This window comes from Pygocentrus nattereri, chromosome 1, assembly GCF_015220715.1.
Source record: "Pygocentrus nattereri isolate fPygNat1 chromosome 1, fPygNat1.pri, whole genome shotgun sequence".
Classification (NCBI taxonomy): domain Eukaryota; kingdom Metazoa; phylum Chordata; class Actinopteri; order Characiformes; family Serrasalmidae; genus Pygocentrus; species Pygocentrus nattereri.
This window is the reverse complement of record NC_051211.1, coordinates 46,124,413-46,147,758: the sequence shown is the minus strand read 5'-3', so window position 1 is coordinate 46,147,758 and position 23,346 is coordinate 46,124,413. Positions and strand designations below refer to the sequence as shown.

The 23,346-nt window shown below is 40.6% G+C and overlaps 1 protein-coding gene across 1 annotated transcript in view; it reads left to right on the top strand.

The window, feature by feature from the left end:
• Positions 1-23,346, top strand: part of LOC119263728 (antigen WC1.1-like) — a 97,123-nt gene that overhangs the window by 70,334 nt on the left and 3,443 nt on the right. The window lies entirely within an intron of this gene.

Below are 23,346 nucleotides of genomic sequence, written 5' to 3'. Positions count from 1 at the left end.
TAATTAGGTTTACTTTTCTCTTTGGAAATATTACGTTATAAACTTGTGACTTTAATATTCTTATTTTGGGAAAAAAGCTGCAATACCATCTTTAAAAAAATGATATCTTTCAACAAAATTGTATAAGGAGTCAGGCTGGTTGGCGGTTCTCGCTGCTCTGGGAGAGTGGAGGTGCTTCATGGAGAGACCTGGTCCACAGTGTGTGATGCTGACTTTGACCAGCAGGATGCAGAGGTTGTGTGTCGAGAGCTGGGCTGTGGGCTTCCTGTGGAGGTGCTAGGAGCAGCTGCTTTTGGCAGAGGGGAGGGTCAGGTGTGGTCAGAGGAGCTTCAGTGTAGAGGCAACGAATCTCAGATTCACTTCTGTCCAACATCATCTTCACTCAAACACAACTGCTCCCATGACAGTGATGTGGGTCTGGTGTGTGCTGGTAAGAGGGACATGTGCATTAGTTAGTATTGCATTATTTCACTGTTATGCTACATTTAATAATTTAGAAAATTGATGTAAAACTATTTTTCTTCTTCTGTATATATCTCAGTGTAGAAATGTCTCTATCTCTCTCTCTCCCTGTTGTACAGTCAGTGTGAGGTTGGTGGATGGCGGCAGTCTTTGTGCTGGGAGAGTGGAGGTTCTTCATAGAGGACAGTGGGGAACAGTGTGTGGTAATAACTGGGATATGAGAGATGCTGCAGTGGTGTGTAGAGAGCTGGGATGTGGAGAGGCTGTAGATGCACTGAGTGATGCTCACTTTGGACCAGGATCAGGACCAATCTGGATGGATGATGTGGACTGTAGTGGATCAAAGAAGTCACTTAAGAACTGCATATCACCAGGATGGGGTAACCATGACTGTAATCATACTCAAGATGTTGGGGTCATCTGTTCAGGTATGTTTTACTAAATTTCAGCATTCTATCTGACAAAATAAAGTTTACTGTGCATAATTAATTTTGTTGGCAGAATCGTTACCAGTTTATCAATGATACATATTTTAGTCTGTTTGTCTGTTTTAGGATTTTCACAGTGAATTACATTTACTCTTCTATTTGGAAATATTATGTTAAAGCTGTCATTTTAAGATTTTTATTTTGGACAAAAAAGCTGTAATACTGTATGAAAACAAAATCAGTAAGTTTCACCAACATTATTTCAGGAGTCAGGCTGGTTGGTGGTTCTCGCTGCTCTGGGAGAGTGGAGGTGCTTCATGGAAAGACCTGGTCCACAGTGTGTGATGCTGACTTTGACCAGCAGGATGCAGAGGTTGTGTGTCGAGAGCTGGGCTGTGGGCTTCCTGTGGAGGTGCTGGGAGCAGCTGCTTTTGGCAGAGGGCAGGGTCAGGTGTGGTCAGAGGAGCTTCAGTGTAGAGGCAACGAATCTCAGATTCACTTCTGTCCAACATCATCTTCACTCAAACACAACTGCTCCCATGACAGTGATACAGGACTGGTGTGTGCTGGTAAGAGGAACTCACCCACCTAGTACTTTTACGTGCTTTCATTTAATGTACTACATGTCATACATTGCCCTCCACAGATGTTGGCACCCCTTGTAATCGTGATCAAAATAAGCTGTAAAAAATATCAATTACTCATTCTTTATTCTTTATTTTAAAATATTAGCAAAATCTAACCTTTATTTAAGAAAAGAAAAAGTTAATGTTGTCATAAGTATCTTTCACAATTGTTGGCACCCATAGAAAATCTTCAGAGTGAAATCTAACTGAAATATATTCTCATGAGTGAAAAGGAACACTTAAATGGTCTGCCTCAACCTCCTGTTTCACTGGGGAATATATATGAGAAGAAGCACAGGCCAAATTCCCTCAGTCATCCATCACTAAGAAAACAACTAGAGAATACAGCAATGATGTATGACAAAAAGATGTTGAGCTGCACAAACAAGGAAATGGCTACAAGAAAATAGCAAAACTATTGATAATGCCCATTTTCTGTATCAGGGCAATAATTAAGAAGTTTTAAACAACTGTAAGTGTTAAGAATCTGCCAAGAAGAGAATGTATATTCACACTGACTCCATGTACAGTGAGGAGGATGGCTTGAGTGGGCAAAGAGTCTCTAATGATCACAGATGATGGATTGCAGACATTAGTTTGGTATTGGGGTCAAAGCATCTTCCAAGCTGGGCAAACACTATCTAAATAACCACAAGTTGTTTGGGGGGGTTACCAGAAGAGTGCTTTTGCTGTCATGAACCAACAAACTCAATCTCCTACAGTTTGCCCAAATTATTGGACCTTTCAGTGGGACTGTGTTCTATGGTCAGATGAGACCAACAATAGAGGATTTTAGTAACACACAGCAGTAGTGAATTTGGTGCGGACACAAAGATAGCAATGCAGAAAAGTACTTTATCTCCACTGTGAAGTATTTTGGTGGATCTGTGATACGGCAGGACCAAAGGCTCTGGACAATTTATTCAGATAGATGGTATCACAGATTCCATCACGTATCAGCTGGAATAAAATCAAAACCTCACTGCTTTAGCCAGGAAGCTTCTAGCAGGACATTGATCCAAAGCACACCTCAAAATCAACACAAAATTTGTTCACTGACCACAGAATTGAGGTTTTGCCATGGCCACCCCAGTCCCCTTAACAAAAGCCCATCGAACACAGTGTGGACCTTGGAATCTGAAGGATCTGGAGAGGTTCTGTATGGAGGAATGGTCTCAGATCTCTTGCCATGTGTTCTCCACTCCCATTAAGCATTATAGAGGACTCGGTGTTGCTATCTTTGCAGGGGGAAGCTCCACAATGTATTAAATGAGTGGGTTCCAATAATTGTGACACACAATTATGTGTGAGAAAAATATTTATTTCCTGGTAAGACTTAACTTTTTTTTCAGTCATTGTTCTTCAAAAAAGCGTTAGAATTTTTATTTTGAATGAAAGATCAAAAGGATTAGCAATAAAACTGTTTTTAAGGCCCGTGTTGCTCATGTTACCAGGTGTGCCAATATTTGTGGAGTGGACAGCACTGTATTTAATTGATCTCTCTCCCACCTTTTTGTATAGGCAGTGTGCGGTTGGTAGATGGTAGCAGTCACTGTGATGGGAGAGTGGAGGTCCTTCATAGAGGACAGTGGGGAACAGTGTGTGGCAATAGCTGGGATATGAGACATGCTGCGGTGGTGTGTGGAGAGATGGGATGTGAGGAGGCTCTACATGCATTCAATGATGCTTATTTTGGACCAGGATCAGGACCAATCTGGATGAATAATGTTTATTGTAATGGATCAGAGTCTACACTGAAGAACTGTATTTCTCCAGGATGGGGTAAACATTACTGTGATCATAATGAAGATGCTGGAGTCATTTGTGCAGGTACTCATCACTACATAACCACTTAAATGCTTGGTGTCAAAGAAAAACAAATTGAGACATCAAACACATTGTAAAAAAACAAATATTTATTAAAAGGATTTTTGTGAACATCAAAACTTTGTAGATGAAAAATAGATCACATATTTGTATAATACAATGACAACCAGTTACAATGACAGCCTAGTGATTCTGATGTCTGGGCAATTCCAAAATGACATAGCACATGAAAACATTTCTCTCAATCATAAATGTTTCTCTAATTAATTAATTTCTATTTCTGCATGTTAATATTTTAGGTCGAGTCAGGCTGGTTGGTGGTTCTCACTGCTCTGGGAGAGTGGAGGTGCTTCAAGGAGAGACCTGGTCAACAGTGTGTGATGCTGACTTTGACCAGCAGGATGCAGAGGTTGTGTGTCGAGAGCTGGGCTGTGGGCTTCCTGTGGAGGTGCTGGGAGCAGCTGCTTTTGGCAGAGGGGAGGGTCAGGAGTGGTCAGAGGAGTTTCAATGTAGAGGCAACGAGTCTCAGATTCACTTCTGTCCAACATCATCTTCACTCAAACACAACTGCTCCCATGACAATGATGTGGGTGTGGTGTGTGCTGGTAAGAGGGCCATGTTTATCAATTAGCATTGCATTATTTTACTGATGTGCTGCACATGATATTTAGAACATATTTTCTCTTGTATTTTGTGTGTCTCTTCGCATGCAGCTTTTTATTTTTTTTTTGCAGAAATGTCACTTTCTATACACATAAACCAACTGCTGAATATATATATATTACATTAACTGCCAACTTATAATGTCTTTTATGTTAATTATCACTTCTTTGCTCTCTTTGTTAACCATCCATAATATTTATGTGTCTTTTCCTTTCATTTGTTAATTTCCCTTTCTTGCATTCTTCCATAAACATTCTACATTTAGGTACCAGAATGTAGTTTAGGTGGGACAACAAATTTGTTGCCACCAGAAAGTAATTCCTGTGCTATTTAAGGTGAGATGGGAAATAAAAAGGGCAGTTCTAGATGAAACACAGATATTTGAAGCTTCAGAAAACATTACATGTTTTACTTGTAGCTTGTGACAGATATAGTTGCACATATTTTACCTTGTACCAGTTTGACAGTAACTCGTTCAGTAGTGAGCGCTGGTATAGAGCTGCCGCCGCTGTTTTCCGTTTATAACAATCTCCTGATTTAGCTGCCACTCGTATTCAGTCAGTGACATATCTAGGACTTTGAGAAGACCTGGAATGACATTTATTCTCACAAAATTGGTCCCTACCATTTGGAATTCAACACATGATTGGTTGCTTCCTCTGTCACTTTGCAATTATTACGTAGTGGGACAAGATCACTTAAATCATTGATTTTCCCACTTTTCCAAAACACAGATAATTACATTAATCTCAGGACAGGGTTTGTCTGTGGACAGGGATCTCACTTGAACAATTGTGGTAATTATATGCACAGAACCACTGGTGATGACTTTAATAAAGGGTTATTTAATGATAGAAGTATATAATCACTAAATGACGGACCATGAAAGGGATATAGACACATCATATTACATTAACAATTACAAAGAGAAAACCAGAGGTATTAAATTCACAGAACAAAAATACTGGAAATAGTTGTGACTCTAAATTAACATATGGCTTTTCAGCATCAAGCATAACAAGACTAATGCTCGCATAGGACCAGCCTGAGTGTGGATAAAAGGGAAACAGTGAAACTGAAATCACATAAAGTAGCAGTGTGGGTGAATCTAATGACCTGACGTTTCAGACAGAGCCATGGTGATGAATGTGCTGTGTGGAGAAACAGCATAGGTTGGAGAAGGGTCCATTGTTCACAGAAATTATTTGATTTTATAAAATAATAATAAAAATAATTATTAAATGAAAAACAGTTACAAATGATTAAATACCAACACAATAACTTATATTAATGAAACTGGGTCACAATTCAAGAATCATAAAATAACTATTCATTTTAGATTAAAATTCAAAGAATTTCTGACTGGCCAATTTTGTGCTCTGGATTTCGAGACTTTAACTCTTTTATTTCCATCCTAAACTTTACAATGAAACAAGCATAGTACTGGCAGAGTTTTACACAAGCATGATTCTATTGAATAAAATGAACCAGAAATTAATCTTTCATTTGGTACTTTCCAGAAATCATGAAACTTTCTATAAAGGCCAAGAAGAGTGCCCCTCTGCTATTGTTCTATAAATTGATATGTCTCCAGTTACATGGTTTCATAATATTAAGTAAATTATTTAAGACTAATTTAAATATCTAGTTTAATCTAATAATTTTATAATCTAGTTTTACTTTGTTTTTTATTTATACTCAAATTGATTTATTGATTTATACTATAAAGTGATTTTCCTTGAAAAAGTAAATTGCTCTCTGTTATTGATTTACAGTAACAAAAAGATGTCTGTTTTATGTGACTTACTTTATGATTTACTTCAATTAAAGGTTTCCACTGTATTTTAAGTTTTACATGTATCTGTTTGCTGGGAATCATAATTATTTTAAACCTGCACAGCTAAACACGTCAAATTGTTATACAAATATTGAAATCATATCCACTGCAGTTTCCTCTGATTTCTAATAAGAATTAATGTTGGTTTGTGCTGGTAAGGACTATATTTGTAGAGTGGAAAACGGTTTGCTGTTGTTGTGGATTTACTGTAACAAAACGTTTTGTTTTCATATGACTTACTGTATGATTTCTTTTAGTTAAAGGTTTTACATCGAAGTTTTATATGTATCTGTTGTGCTGCTGTGCATTTTAATTATTTTAAACCTGTACTAGTAGTCAAACTGTTATGCTAATGATGAAAAAACATTCACTGCAGTTTCCTCTGATTTCAAAATAAGCATTTTATTCAATTAATTCTAATTTGTAATTAGGTATGACTGAAGTTCCTTCTTCCCATTAATTTCTCCTAGCACCACAATAACTGTTCAATTACTCTTAACCATGTTGTGGAACTGAGTGTGCTGAGTTTCTCTCTCTCTCTCTCTCTCTCTCTCTCTCTCTGTCTCTATTGTACAGACAGTGTGAGGTTGGTGGATGGTGGCAGTCGCTGTGCTGGGAGAGTGGAGGTTCTTCATAGAGGACAGTGGGGAACAGTGTGTGGTGATGAGTGGGATATGAGTGATGTTGCAGTGGTGTGTAGAGAGCTGCGCTGTGGAGAGGCTGTAGCTGCACTGAGTGATGCTCATTTTGGACCAGGATCAGGACAAATCTGGATGGATAATGTGGACTGTAGTGGATCAGAGTCCACACTGAAGAACTGTAAATCATGGGGATGGGGTAAACATAACTGTCATCATGGTAAAGACGCTGGAGTCATCTGCTCAGGTAAACTGCAGTCAGTGATCACATCTATGAATGAACAAAAGCCTAATATCATCATCACTATAATGTCATTCATTTTCTAAATATTTTGACCTTTGACATCAGTGGCTCTCAGATGGGGTACATAAGATTAATTGCAGAAAATGTGAAAGTAATAAAAAAATATTAGTTGTGAAATAAAAAGGTCACCTATTTTAAAAAGAAAGATTTAATAATATAATTCTTATATAGTTTCCAGGCCAAAAGCAGTACACTGCCTAATACTGTTCTCAACACACAGCTCTTCCACTGCTGACTGCAACCTCTGGCTAATCACTCAAATGAAATTCATATAGGAAAACTGACGGTATATAGAAAAGATGCCACCTTCCTACTCAGAATGTGTACACATTTTTAAAAGACTTCCCCTACACATGAACTGTAACAAAATGTTATCAAAAGAGCTTGTTTTATTTGATCACATCATTCAGAGAGTTTAGTTTTAATGTTAGACCATTAGGATGACTAAATAACTAATTACACCTGATGTTTTAGTCAAATATCCCCTATTAACTAAAGTAAAGGAATTAATTTTATCATTCACATCTATATTAAGATATTACTAAGAGAGTCAACCAAATGTGAGCCGAACCACAAAGTCTGTATACCCTCCTGAGTGTCATTAATATCACTTTTTTAAAAAAAAAGAAAAAGAAAAAAACTAAATTGGGAGATGGTGGAATTTGTCTAAAAAAAATCTTGCAGTGGAAAACCACAAAACCAAAAAGCTTGAAAACCACTGTTACATAGTATTTCCACTTTTTGTCAAGTGTCAAGTTTAAGAAAATGTACTTCTTTCTCTATACTGTGCACAGTGTTAATGTACTTACAAATACTCACAGGTCACAGAATGTCCAGACTTGCTGATGGATTCCACCTGTGCTCTGGGAGAGTGGAGGTGCTTCATGGAGAGACCTGGTCCACCGTGTGTGATGCTGACTTTGACCAGCAGGATGCAGAGGTTGTGTGTCGAGAGGTGCGCTGTGGGCTTCCTGTGGAGGTGCTGGGAGCAGCTGCTTTTGGCAGAGGGGAGGGTCAGGTGTGGTCAGAGGAGCTTCAGTGTAGAGGCAACGAATCTCAGATTTATTTCTGTCCAACATCATCTTCACTCAAACACAACTGCACCCATGACAGAGAAGTGGGCCTGGTGTGTTCAGGTAAAGTATTTATTTTTAAATGAGATTTAATTTAATTAATGTATTTATTCATTAAATTTATTTATTTACTACCAGTAAACTCAGCCACAGTCTCACAATAAATAGCACTGAACTGCTCTTATCCATATTTATTCCTTAAATGTGATGCTGATTCAGGTCACACTCAGGCTCGGCTGGTGAGTGGCTCTGACTCCTGTTCTGGTCGAGTTGAGCTTCAGTACCTCAGTGAATGGGGCACAGTGTGTGATGTAAGCTGGGATATGAGAGCTGCCGGTGTCCTATGTGGTCAGCTGAACTGTGGGAGTGCTGTGGCTGTGTTGGGGTCAGACTGGTTTGGGGAGGGGAGTGGCCAGATCTGGGCTGATGTGTTTGATTGTCAGGGGAACGAAACACACCTGTCAAAATGTCCCATTTCATCATGGAGTCGAACTGCATGCTCTCATAAACAGGATGCTGGAGTCATCTGCAGTGGTGAGCTCTTAAGAGTTGTACACTGCATGTTAAAGTAAAACCCACCCTTTTAGTAAATTAGTGTGTCATTGGCACCATCAATCAAATAAAAAAATCCTTCCTTTTCAGGTTCCTCTCTCGTGTCTCATGAAGGGAGAGTGAGGTTGTCTGGAGGGATGGAGTGTGAGGGGGAGGTGGAGGTTTACTTCTTGCAGGACTGGAGGAGAGTTCTGCTGGACTCCTGGAGTGAGTCTGAGGCCTCTGTGGTCTGCAGACAGCTGGACTGTGGCTCTTTGTTCAGCTTCTCCAGCTCCTCTACATCCAGTCCTGAGCACAGTCACATGTGTGTGACGGGTTTCAATTGTTCTGGGAGTGAAGCTCATCTGGGGAACTGCAGCAGCGCACAAGCAGTCAACTGCAGCTCCAGAGAACAGCTCTCAGTCACCTGCTCTGGTCAGTATTAACACATCTAATTATTTAAAATGCCTAAAAATTCATTTTAATTTTGATTATTTCACAGTCAGAAGATTAACTCACCTCATCATGTGGAGGTGTGTGATGGGGGGTGGGGGAGCAATAAGCTAAGTAAACAATCTTATTTTTATGAATATAAATGATTCATCATTACATTTTGGCACTACTGAAACAATCAGCTACATTTACACAGCAGGTAAAAGTGGCCCAAATCCGATCTTTTTCCTCATATGTGACACAGGTGTGTCATCTGTGTGTCAGTGTGAACAGCAAAAACGCACTGAATCTGACATTTTCAATTCCGATTTGAGTTGCTTTCATATGTGGTACTGAAATCCGATCCGTATCCGATCTGCAGTAATGCGACCTTTACGTCAGTACAACTCGACATTTGTCCTCATTTCGCGCTGCTGAGACCCATAAACATTCAGGCTAATGTTTCTGTACCAAAAATTAGAGGAGACTCATCGAAGCCGCTCCGGGTTTGAAGAGGCTTCGAACGAAGCGCCCGAACGCGGCCGGAGGAGCCCGAGGCTGCAGCGTCAGAGAACAGTTTAAAGCATCCGAGGATACGAACCAAAGAAGAGGCCGAACGCCGGTCCCTTTTTATGGCGAACTCGAGCACAGTGTGGGTGATGAGCTCAGCTGTCAACCACTGGAACTTCATAATCGCTCCTGTGATGCTGGCGAGGACGAAAGCGGGAGCGACTTTTCACTACTCGTCATGATCGTTTACCTGTAGATGAGCCACGAGCAGTGTTGCCAACTCCTCAGTAAGGAAAGTCGCTACTGGCTGTCCTAAAAGTCCGTAGAAGTCGCTAAATGACGTCATCGTCTAATTTGCATCACGGTCCGTTTGCGTGTATCTGAAGTTGTAGAATAAAGGAATAACGTTGTGGGAGAGAAAAAAGTGAGTAAAAAACACCCTAAATATGTTAGAACTACAAATAAACTCTGAATAAATGAACTTCTTCTGTTGATTCTTTTTTTATTGCCTTTGAAACAGGCCGTCACTTCTTAAAATAACTTCATAATTTTAATGCTTTGTCTAGACCCACATTACATAAATCATTTTTACGTAAATTACATAAATCAATTTTGTCCTGTGTTGTTAAATGTTAGCATATCAAATTTAATCAAAAAACTGTTATGGGGTGGAACTGCTACTCTACGCTCAACCGGGATTATCCGGGATTGGGACCGGCAAAGTGACCTTAAAAGAGATACTTTGACAGATGTACTTAGTATTTTTTTGTTTGTGTTATGCCATTTTTTCCATTTTTAATATATATTTTTTTATTTATATTTACATCTCGCTCTGTAAATAGGGGGCGGGGTCAGCGGCGGCGTGGGTCTGCTGTGAGTTTTGTGGGTCGGAGCTCACGGCATATGAGCAAAATCATAGTTTATAAATGCTTAAACATTTTTAATGTAAAAGAATACACGCATTTCCTGCACACTGAATATCATAAAACCTTTAAACACCGCTGTTATATTTTAAGAACTTTTGAACTCGAGCTATATGAGTATAAAACAGTGCCTCATGTATGTCCATGAGGTCAATGAGCGCGAACAACCAATGAGCTGCTCTGCTCGCCAATCAATTATCGCTCTGGCAGTAATGCCCGCCCCCTGCTGCCCAAAACCCGTTTGCTGTATACAAAGATAATATATAGGTAAGATTCCTTTGCTTTTTAGTGAAATACATATTTCTTCTTAAAGAAGAAATTAAAGAAAAGTCCTGGACAAGTGATTAGAAAAAATGTTAACTTTTCGTTTTTAGCCGTTGAGCTCGATTTACTCCCATTCACTGAGGACTCAGTCGTGAACACCCCCAGCAGATTAGCCGTCCTGTTTTCGAAATAACGGGGGAACAGAAAGTGGCCAGGTTCCTCATAAACCGCCTCTGGTAGAGCGCCATCTGATTAAATGGCGACACAGCATAAGACAAAATAAAAGCTATTAGAGTAGTTGTGAACATCTATATGAATATACACCGCTCAAAAAAAAAATAAAAGGGAACACTCAAATAACACATCCTAGATCTGAATGAATGAAATATTCTCATTGAATACTTTGTTCTGTACAAAGTTGAATGTGCTGACAACAAAATAACACAAAAATCAATGAAAATCAAATTTATTAACCAATGGAGGTCTGGATTTGGAGTCACACACAAAATTAAAGTGGAAAAACACACAACAGGCTGATCCAACTTTGATGTGATGTCCTTAAAACAAGTCAAAATGAGTCTCAGTATTGTGTGTGGCCTCCATGTGCCTGTATGACCTCCCTACAATGCCTGGGCATGCTCCTGATGAGGTGGCGGATGGTCTCCTGAGGGATCTCCTCCCAGACCTGGACTAAAGCATCCACCAACTCCTGGACAGTCTGTGGTGCAACGTGACGTTGGTGGATGGATTGAGACATGATGTCCCAGATGTGCTCTATCGGATTCAGGTCTGGGGAACGGGTGGGCCAGTCCATAGCTCCAATGCCTTCATCTTGTAGGAACTGCTGACACACTCCAGCCACATGAGGTCTAGCACTGTCCTGCATTAGGAGGAACCCAGTGCCAACCGCACCAGCATATGGTCTCACAAGGGGTCTGAGGATCTCATCTCGGTCAGGCTACCTCTGGCGAGCACATGGAGGGCTTTGCGGCCCTCCAAAGAAATGCCACCCCACACCATTACTGACCCACTGCCAAACCGGTCATGCTGAAGGATGTTGCAGGGAGCAGATCGCTCTCCACGGCGTCTCCAGACTCTGTCACGTCTGTCACATGTGCTCAGTGTGAACCTGCTTTCATCTGTGAAGAGCACAGGGCGCCAATGGCCAATTTGCCAATCCTGGTGTTCTCTGGCAAATTCTTGCCACAGCTTGCATTGATGTGCCATCCTGGATGAGCTGCACTACCTGAGCCACTTGTGTGGGTTGTAGAGTCCGTCTCATGCTACCATGAGTGTGAAAGCACCACCAACATTCAAAAGTGACCAAAACATCAGCCAGAAAGCAGAAAGGTACTGAGAAGTGGTCTGTGGTCCCCACCTACAGAACCACTCCTTTATTGAGTGTGTCTTGCAAATCGCCAATAATTTCCACCTGTTGTCTATTCCATTTGCACAACAGCTGTGAAATTGATTGTCAATCAGTGTTGCTTCCTAAGTGGACAGTTTGATTTCACAGAAGTTTGATTTACTTGGAGTTATATTGTGTTGTCTAAGTGTTCCCTTTATTTTTTTGAGCAGTGTGTGTATATATATATAATATGTAACTCACAAAAACAGAAGGTGTGTTTACTGGAGAAAATTTCCCATTTTCTTCATTCACTTTAAAAGTGCAAGTGGTGTGTGAGAGCTTACTGGCTGCTGTCCAGTATAGCACAAAGAACTTGAATTACTGTGTGTGTGTGTGTGTGTGTGTAGGTAAGTTTAATTCAGCTCACAGCTCCATCAGGCTGGTTGGTTCTGGGGGAGACTGTGCAGGAAGGCTGGAGGTTTTCCACAGTGGCTCATGGGGGACAGTGAGTGATGACTTCTGGGATATTAAGGATGCGCAGGTGGTCTGCAGACAGCTGCAGTGTGGAGTGGCCCTCAGTGCTCCGGTACCAGCCCAGTTTGGACCAGGAACTGGACCCATCTGGCTGAATGAGGTGGAGTGTGAGGGGAGTGAGACGTCCCTGTGGAACTGCAGGTTTCAGCTGTGTGAAAAGGATGAATGTGCACACAAGGACGATGTAGGAATCATGTGCTCAGGTAAAGTGAATGAATGAATGAATAAATAAATGAAAAATTCCTTAATATACTAAAAACATGTTAATCAAAAACTGAGAACTAAGCTTTTAATCTTTCCCTCATCAGAGTATAAAGAGTTCAGACTCACTGAGGGCTGTGAGGGGAATCTAGAAGTGTTCTACAATGGAACCTGGGGCAATGTGTGTGTAAATGGGATGGATGCAGAAACAGCAAGTTTGATCTGTCAGGAGCTGAACTGTGGAAGATCTGGCAGTGAGAGGGCTACCAAAGCAAGAGTGGAATCAGCCCCTAACTGGCTGGACAATCTGAAATGTAGGAGTCATGACTTCTATTTGTGGCACTGTCCATCTTCACCCTGGAGACAGAATAACTGTGATAATCGCAACGAGGTGGCTAAAATTACCTGCTCAGGTATGGAGCTTGTAATGGCTTTGTAAAATGACATGAATAGAATGTCAAATCATTTTCTGTTATTTTGTAGTGCCACCAGACCAAATCAATCAACAGAACTGAATATTCTAGAGAAATAAATCTTTAAGCAAAATCTTTGCTCAGTGATTAATGAATTGTCTTAATATACTCACAGAAAAGAAAAATGATCGTGTGTTACGAAGTCATCTGACATGTTCTTCATCTCCTCATCACAGACAGTGCTCAAGTAAGAACTGCAAACTTATATGGAAGATATTTTATTGACTGGAGCAGAACGTTAATCACACAAATGTTACAAATTCATTTTGCTTGGCCTGTATGGCGGTGCCAGTCATGTGGCATTGTATGGTTGGGTGGGTGTGGGCGTCTGTGCGCCCGCGCGCATTCTTCCCTGACGTGCGCCCTCGGACTCGTGTGCAGTCGTGCATGTTCCTCCCGTGTGTGCGCCCTCCCGCACGTGTGCACGTTCGTCCCATGTATGCATCCATATACAAACTGTTACTGGCTGGCCTTTCCATTCGTCCCCACCTCATCTAGGGGGATGGGGGGGGGTGTATATATGGGTGTGTGTTTGTACATATTGGGGTGATGTGTATGTATATATGTGGGTGTATGTATGTATGTATGTAGGAATGTATATAGGTGTGGAGGTATGTGTGCGTAGGTGTATATATAGGGGTGGAGGAATATAAGGGAGTGAAGGTATGTAGGTGTATATATGAGGTTGAGTATGTGAGGACAGCTGGTTCTGGGTCGGGGGATTGTTGTCCCCGGTCCTCTCCCAGCTGCTCCCCTGTGGTTGCTACTTCCCCCCCAGATGGGGGGCGCCTTGGGGCTTCAGGGCCTGGCCTGGTACTCCGGCGTGACGGTTGGCCCGCTCCCCTGGGTGGTTGGGCGCCGGGGCGGCTCAGGGCCCCTCGGCGGGGATGGGGCCCTGCTGGGTGGTGGGTGGCTCTCAGGCGTATGAGGCGCTGGGTCTTTGCTGCTGCCTCGTGATGGGGAGGGGCATCCTGGTGGCGGCTCTGGTTCCTCTGGTTCCCCTGGATCTGCGCTCCATGGCTGGGGGGGGGTGCTGGCCGGAGTCCCCCTCTCCCTTCTGCTGGGGTGGGCATGCAGGGGTCACTGGGAGATACGGCCCAGGGTCTCCACTGCTCCTGGGGGGGCCGCGGCGTGCGGGATTCCCTGGTCTTTCTCTGCCTTCCTCTGGCCTCTGGGGGGATGTTGTCGCGGCTTTCTGCCCTCGATATTGAGTGCATCTTGTGACAAATTTATACTGTACTGCACTCACAAACACACACACTCACATACACATACATCACAGTCATTTGTGCAGTATTTCCAAGTGCTGTATGTCTCAGGTACATTTTTCTCAGGAGCAGCAGTTGGTGAACCATCGCCGTAGCATTTGCGCTGTGTTTTTCTTTTTTTCTGCCCTTATGTTATTTCCCTTTTTTCTATAGTGTTCATTTTGGAAAAGTAAATCTGTTTGGCACAGTAACGCAGTCTGACCATAATTCTGATTGCAAACCTGCCAGACAAGACAGGCAAAAAAAAAACAAATTCATTTTGCTTCTTCACTCAAACTAATGATTGTTTAATACTCAGATTGAAAAACTGTATTTCTTTAGAGCTCTGCTGTTATTATTTCTGTGATGAGTCTGATTTGTCAGTGTTTCTGTATCTCCTTGTCTGATGTGTGTGATGTAGATCACCTTCCACTCAGATTGATGGGAGGAAATGGAAGCTGCTCTGGGAGGCTGGAGGTGTATCATAATGCTGACTGGGGGTCTGTCTGTGATGATCTGTGGGACATCAGGGATGCTCAGGTGGTCTGCAGGCAGCTGGGCTGTGGGCTGGCGCTGAGTGCTGATGGGAGTGCTGTCTTTGGTGCTGGTGTAGGGTCTATCTGGCTGAACAGAGTGAAGTGTAGAGGGAATGAGATTCACCTGTGGGACTGTCCTCATTCCCTGAAGGAACACACTGACTGCTCCCACAGGCAGGATGCTGGAGTCACCTGTGCAGGTCAGAGGAGCTGCTGGAGTTTTTCATTCCAGAGGAATCACTTTAGTCCCACTGTTATTAATCTCCAATGCAATGAAAATGAACTTGCTAATGTTGTCTAAATGTAACGGGATAACTTCTGCGTTGTGTAGGGTTTTAATGATGCATTGTGGAAGTGATGACATTAGCACACCAGCTTAACATGAGGGAGCATTTATTTTCTCCACCTGCACAGAGTTTACAAAAGGCGAATAAACAGGCTTCATTAGTTTCTCTCTCTCTCGTGCCCTCAGCTGCGCCTTCTCTCACAGTGGCGTTTTCCAAAGGACATATTTCATCAATCATTCATTAAAAGAAAATAATAATAATAAAAAAAAAAATACATATAAAGCAAACTGTAAACTGTACACGCTCCCCATTTGCTGAACAGTATAAGATTAACATTTGACAATATAACTCAACATACCTGCACAGAGTTTACAAAAGGCGAATAAACAGGCTTCATTAGTTTCTCTCTCTCTCGTGCCCTCAGCTGCGCCTGTTAAACACCGTGCACTCAGATTACAACAAAGCTGCTACACTACCCGAATTATACAATTATACCCTGAATTTGCAAAAATAAAAGTTACAGCTTTTCTTTAAAAACAAACAAATGCCTGCACTGCCGGTTTAATTCTGATCATATTAAGCAAAAGAAAACGAAGAAAGATACGGTGAACAATTAGCATCCCTACTTCGTAATTAGCATTCCACCTTAACAGAACTCGTGGCCAACAGCGAATAAAAACGTATCAAAACCTCATAAAACAGAGTGTTAACTGCACAACGGCCTAACCAGTGGGTGCTATAATGTTTTTGTGACTGAATGAACTCGTTTTAGGTCAAAAAATGGAAAATACAAAGTGTGTTTTAACTTAAAATAACGGAGCTGCGCCAGCACATACCTTCTCTCACAGTGGCGTTTTCCAAAGAGGACGAAAGGTGGGGCTACAGCTTTCTTTCGTGCTCCACTCAAGTAAAGGCTGCTAAAACTCCGCCCATATTGATCTTGCTCTAGTGAATCAAAGTACTCTTTTATATATTTCTCAAGCTAGATTATTTGCAGTAGCCAAAAGAAACTATAAAATAATTAGAACTAAGAGTTTTACAGATAGCATTTTACATTTCATAGTCCCCCTTTCTCTCCTCAATGAATTGCTCCAACAATTAAAAGCCCTTGCTGATTTCAAAATAAAATCCCTTAAGTGAATAATCTAGTGTAACAACATCACACTGCCACATAAACATAGTTTGGCATATGTTCTTGGCATATTACCTGTAACATTAGAATCTGACTATCCAGTTCCAATTTTAGTCAGTATTTGTGTTTTGTGCTTTGTTGGTTGTTTATTTGTATGTTTTGTTTCTGTATTTCTAGACATATCTGTACCATCTACTGCTGTACCCATAATTACAACCACAATCTCCATCACCACAGGTGCTGTTTAGTCTCTGTGGTCCTTTTTCGAATTGTTTCTGAATAGATTGTTCAGTGACCTACACAGTTTCTATTCTGTATATTTTTATTTGCAGTTGGTCAGACAGTGAAGAGAAAAGACACTCCTCCACCAGCTGTTCCGTCCATCTATACAGTGTCTCTCCTGGTTCTGGGAGCGATGCTCTTCCTGGCCTTAGTCCTTCTGTTTGTGCTGTTTTACCAGAACAGAGTGCTCAGGAGAGGTAGAGAGAGTCAGAGATCATCTACAATCCACTTTCTGTACATTCTCTTAACATCATTAGTCCTTCAATCTGTCATCAGACGTCTCTTCTGCTGAAATGGCTCCATGTTTCTCTCTGTCTCCCTCACAGTGCTCTCTAGGAGGAGGCGTAAGACTCTGACTGAGACAGTCTATGAGGAGATCGACCGCAGATTCATCACTAAAAGAAATGACTCAACTCAAAGAGGTGAGTTATACATGGAGTGTTCCACATGAGGACTATTGTATTAAATGAAAGTGTACTTACATTAGACACAACAGAGGACACCCAGCTATACCTGCTCAGTCTTAGTGACCACAGCAATATTGTACTGCTCTTGAAGTTATAATGATTCAACAGTTTAACAGAAATTAAAGAAATGTAATCAAAACCAGTTACATGAGAGTTTAGTGTATATTAGATGAAATGTGCAGTTAGAGTAGCTCTACATGTAGTGTAGTGTGTTAATTCTGCTGATAAGCATCTATCAGGCAGCTGAAGTTAAACTGAATAATTCCTGTAAAACTTCCTTTTATGTACATACAGAGAAACCACACAGCTGCAGGTGTATGTGTGTGTGTGTGTGTGTGTGTGTGAGAGAGAGAGAGAGAGAGAGAGAGAGAGAGAGAGGGGGGAAGTTAGAAAGGGAGCGAGTGTTGTGCTTTGGTGTGTGTGTGTGTGTGTGTGTGTGTTTAAGTCTTGTTTCTGAGAGAGCTTCTCTCAGGTAAGAGGACCAGAGTGTGTGTGTGTGTGTGTGTGTGTGTGTGTGTGTGTGTTAAACAGCTGGAAACTGACAAGCATCATAATCACCATTTAATATTTAAAGAATTCATCTAAATGTATGATTCTGTCACAGTTATGTCTAGAATGTTTAGAATAAGTACAATATTTGAAATAAATCTGCACATACATTTGTTCTCTGCAGTTTATAGTCAGATGTGTTTTGTTTGGTTTTCTTGTAGGGGTGAAGATAAAATTGATGCGCTATAATATTGAGATATTATGTGCCTTGTTAGAATAATATTTTTCCCAAAGCCTGTTGAGGGATGCAGAAAAAATTAACCTGTGCTAAAGTGAAAGTATAACCACGGTGTCTAAATCTTACTCAATCAAATATGGAAGCCAAATTATAGTTTAGTGAAAGTAGAAAAGTTTCAATATTTAAAAATAAAATCAAGCAACTCAAGTATATAAAAGCAAAAATGAAATGTTTAGCCATAAAACTAAGAGCAGTTGTATAATCTTAGTGTCTCACACTGTAGCTCAAAACAACATAGTGAAATTTAGGCTTCTGAAATGATTCTTACTCTGAAGACATTCTGAGTATTTTATCTGCAGATTAATAAAACGTTATAAAGTCTGTTGTTTGCATGTGTGTGAGAAAAAGTGTGTGAGAGAATAAGTGTGTGCTGGAGACAGTGGTGGCATGGACATAAATGTGAGTGTGAGAGAGAGAGATAGAGAGGTGTTGAGGGGCTCTTGAGTATTTGTATTTGTATCATTTTGGAATTGTGTTTGTTGAAGGATTTTAAGTTCTAAACAGGATCACTCATTCAGACATTCAAGTGATCTTATTTTTTTTTTAAAGAAAAAAATATGTAATATGACTTAATCGATTTAATTCATTCCAAAAAAAAGTATTTCTCTGTATTTTGTGATATTCAGGGGTCAAAGTTAATTTAACTTCTGTTAACCATTTGTTAACATTCAGGTCTCTACTTTTAAAAAGAGCTCATTGAAAACTTTCTCTTAATGAAAAATAATGGCACTTCGTGTCCACGTATTTATCTCTGCTGCTGTACTGATCCAGTGCCCCCACTATATCACCCCTACACATGTCACTTTATACATCACCAGTATTAAGATTACCTCGTACTCATGCTGCTGGGGTTCATGCTGCTGTTATTTGCACCCTTTATTTGCACCTTCTATTTATTGTTTATGTTACTTTTGGGAGTTAACTGGACTGTGAGTACAATGTTTCGTTCCACCTCATGTACCACATGTGATGCGAATGAAAATAAGGCCTTATCTATCTATCTATCTATCTATCTATCTATCTATCTATCTATCTATCTATCTATCTATCTATCTATCTATCTATCTATCTATCTATCTATATTAGTGACTTGACATGACCATTGTTTAGATTGAAAATCTACCTAAAGTCTCTCTTTTCACCAGAATCTAAAGCGATATAAAGTCATGCTGATTCCCTTGAAACTGGTCTGTAATTTCTGCTTAGATACATTTTTTTTATTTCCTTTCTGAAATATTTAGTTTTAGAAATGCTCACTCACAGAACTTAATTTTACACTATTTCAGTAGTTAAGTGATGTCACAACATTGATGGAACCCAATTAAAAGCAGAGCTGCAGATGTCTAATTCCTAATAAGAGATGAAGGAAAGAAAGAGGCATGAAATGTTTCTAAATGTTTAAGATAATGATACAAATCTGGGAGAGCTGTGTGAGAGAGAGAGAGAGAGAGAGAGAGAGAGAGGGGTTGAGTGTTTTGCCTAAGAGCGCCCTCTACTGTCTACACTGACATTTCATGTCATCAACCCAGTTCACAGTGATCCACAGCACTCCACAGGATTGTGGGGGTTCTTCATTCTGAATGTGTTTGATGTCTGTTCTGCTCTCCTCTAACAGGAAGTGTCCTCTCTGAAGAACAGCATTCAGGATATGAGGATGTGGACGAGGAGCTTCTCTCAGGTAAGAGGACCAGAGCATGTGTGTGTTAAACTCTATTCAACTGAGAAATATTAACCATTTAGAAATAAGAGAATTTCTTAAGGCAGTTTTGTTTCATTCCAATAACACGTAAGTTTAGAGTAAATAATAAATGGAGGCAGGTAGTAACTTATTCAGTCACATACTCAGTAAAATGATGATAGATTGTATTTTCCTGAGTTTTTATGATGATAAGCTTTACTTCTGTTCACATTGTTACATTTTAGTCTTAACATTTAGTCACTAATTCATTTTCATGTGTTTAATTGTGTTTTCGGGGAACGCATCTGTACTTCTTTGTGATTGATCATTCCTCTGAATATTGAGGTCTACCATTTTATTTTCGAGCAAAAAGATTCCCAAGAAGAGAAAGATGGAGCCTAACAAACATACAGTTCCTATGCTGATAGATGCTGAATATACTAAGAAATGTCACAGCAGTTCTACCAGTTCTACTCAGAACTAAAGTACTTTTTTGACCTGGTTTAAAGTTCTACTAAAGTTGTTTTGTGGACACTTTTTACTTCTACTTATTATTTAAGTATTATTGTTTAGTTCAAGTTTATTTGTTTTTCTGACTGATGATTTGATTAATCTCTAGAACAGAAGTTTCTGTAACAAAAATAATTTCCTGAATAGTCTTAATGGAGCCACACTGCAGCTCACAGAAGACTCTGAATTGTGAAAAGTGTTACATAAAACCTTTTTTAATATAATCAAAAGTAATATAAATAAAAGTAATATATTTTTTCATTTTGCAGAAAGGTCTCTGACTGGATTAAAGGCAGAAGATTATGATGACGTCACCACCAGTGGCCTGATAAGTGAGTTCCTTTATTAATGATAAACATTAAAACATGATGTAAAACATGATTACTCTGTTTGTAAAACCAGTCTGCTTTTATTTGATTTAGGTGACTCAACAAAAGAGGACACAGCAGAGAGCTATGATGATGTCATCACTGCTGGACAGATCTCTGGTAGTATAGCAGGTGTGTTTCTGTTTTGGGGGTTTTAGTTTAGAAAGAAGTTTAAATTAGTAGAGATTCAGATCAAATACTGCAAAAATGATATAACCAAATATTCGGTAACTGTAATGACTTATTTATGGAGCTTTACTACCCCCTACAGATACAGTCCCCAGTTACATGCAGGGAGATATTTTAGTTCCAGCAACATATGATCATCATGTCCACAAAATCTGGGCAAAACATGATTTAATAATTTTTATTAGATACATTTCATAAAGTAAACAGTTTACACAAGTAAGTCAAAACATTATGACCACCTATCTGGTGCTGGTCCTCTGCATGATGCCAAAACAGCTTTGACTTGCTGTGGCATGGACTCTACAAGACCTCTGAAGGAGAGCAGTGGTGTCTGGCACGAAAAACATTAGCAGCATATTCTTGGACTTGTCTGGCACATCCCACAGGTGTTTTAATCAGATTGATATCTGGGGAATTTGGAGTCCAGGGCAACCTTGAACTCTTCATCATGTTCCTCATACCATTCTTGAACACTGTGTAGTTTGGGGGCGGCACGGTGGCGTGGTGGGTAGCGCTGTCGCCTCACAGCAAGGAGGGCCTGGGTTCGATTCCCCTGTCGGGTGACCGGGGTCCTCTCTGTGTGGAGTTTGCATGTTCTCCCTGTGTCTGTGTGGGTTTCCTCCGGGTTCTCCGGTTTCCTCCCACAGTCCAAAGACATGCAGTCAGGCCAATTGGACATGCTAAATTGCCCCTGGGTGTGATTGTATCTGTCTGCCCTGCGATGGACTGTATCCTGCCTTTCGCCTGAAGACTGCTGGGATAGACTCTAGCACACGACCCTGACAGAGAAGCGGCTTAGAAAATGGATGAATGTGTAGTTTTGTGCCCCAAACACCCTGTTGCTGGTATCTGGTTTGTCCCTCTGACCACTGTCAACAAGTACTCACCACTGCTGATTGGGATCACCCCACAAGCCTTATCGTTTCAGAGATGGTCTGACCCAATTTTCCGGCCATAAAAAAGTCGCTCATGTCTCCATGTCTGCCCCTTTCTTCTGCATCCAACATGACGACTTAGAGAACCAATTGTTTGCTTGTTGTCTAAAATCTCCCAGACCTTCACATCCACTATTATAAGACAATCAACATTATTCACTCAAGTGGTCACAATATTTTTGCTATTCCAATGAAGTTGGGACGTTGTGTAAAACATAAATAAAAACAGAATACGATGATTTGCAAATCCTTTTCAACCTATATTCAATTGAATACACTACAAAGACAATATATTTAATGTTCAAATGGATAAACTTCATTGTTTTTTGCAAATATTCACTCATTTTGAATTTGATGCCTGCAACACATTCCAAAGAAGTTGGGACAGGGGCATGTTTACCACTGTGTTACATCACCTTTCCTTTTAACAACACTCAATAAGCGTTTGGGAACTGAGGACACTAATTGTTGAAACTTTGTAGGTGGAATTCTTTCCCATTCTTGCTTGATGTACAACTTCAGCTGCTCAACTGGTCTCCGTTGTCATATTTTGCACTTCATAATATCCCACACATTTTCAATGGGAGACAGGTCTGGACTGCAGGCAGGCCAGTCTAGTACCCGCACTCTTTTACTATGAAGCCACGCTGTTGTAACACGTGCAGAATGTGGCTTGGCATTGTCTTGCTGAAATAAGCAGGGATGTCCTTGAAAAAGACATTGCTTGGATGGCAGCATATGTTGCTCCAAAACTTGTATGTTTCTTTCAACAACTATGGTGCCTTCACAGATGTGCAAGTTACCCATGCCATGGGCACTAACACTCCTCTACACCATCAGAGATGCTGGCTTTTGAACTTTGCGCTGATAACAATCCAGACAGTCCTTTTCCTCTTTGGCCCGGAGGACACGACGTCCATGATTTCCAAAACCAATTTGAAATGTGGACTCGTCAGACCACAGGACACTTTTTCACTTTGTGTCAATCCATCTCAGATGAGCTCGGGCCCAGAGAAGCCGGCAGCGTTTCTGGGTGTTGTTGATATATGGCTTTCGCTTTGCATGGCAGAGTTTTAACTTGCACTTGTAGATGGAGCAACGAACTGTGTTCACTGACAGTGGTTTTCTGAAGTGTTTCTGAGCCCATGTGGTAATATCAGTTACAGAATGATGATGGTTTTTAATGCAGTGCCGCCTGAGGGATCGAAGGTCACGGGCATTCAATGTTGGTTTTCTGCCTTGCTGCTTACTTGCAGAGATTTCTCCAGATTCTCTGAATCTTTTGATGATATTATGGACTGTAGATGATGAAATCCCTCAATTCCTTGCAATTGCACGTTGAGAAACATTGTTCTCAACAATGTTGTTCACAAAGTGGTGAACCTCGCCCATCCTTGCTTGTGAACGACTGAGCCTTTCAGGGATGCTCCCTTTATACCCAATCATGACACTCACCTGTTTCCAATTAACCTGCTCATCTGTGGAATGTACCAAACAGGTGTTTTTTGAGCATTCCTCAACTTTCCCAGTCTTTTGTTGCCCCTGTCCCAACTTCTTTGGAACGTGTTCTAGGCATCAAATTCAAAATGAGTGAATATTTGCAAAAAACAATAAAGTTTATCTGTTGGAACATTTAATATCTTGCCTTTGTAGTGTATTCAATTGAATATAGGTTGAAAAGGATTTGCAAATCATCGTATTCTGTTTTTATTTATGTTTTACACAACGTCCCAACTTCATTGGAATTGGGGTTGTAACATTCAGTAAATGTGCCTGAAACACCTGACAAATCTAGCATCTATATTTTTCTATATCATTTAAATGTCTCTGTTTTGGTGTAGAGGACACAGCGGA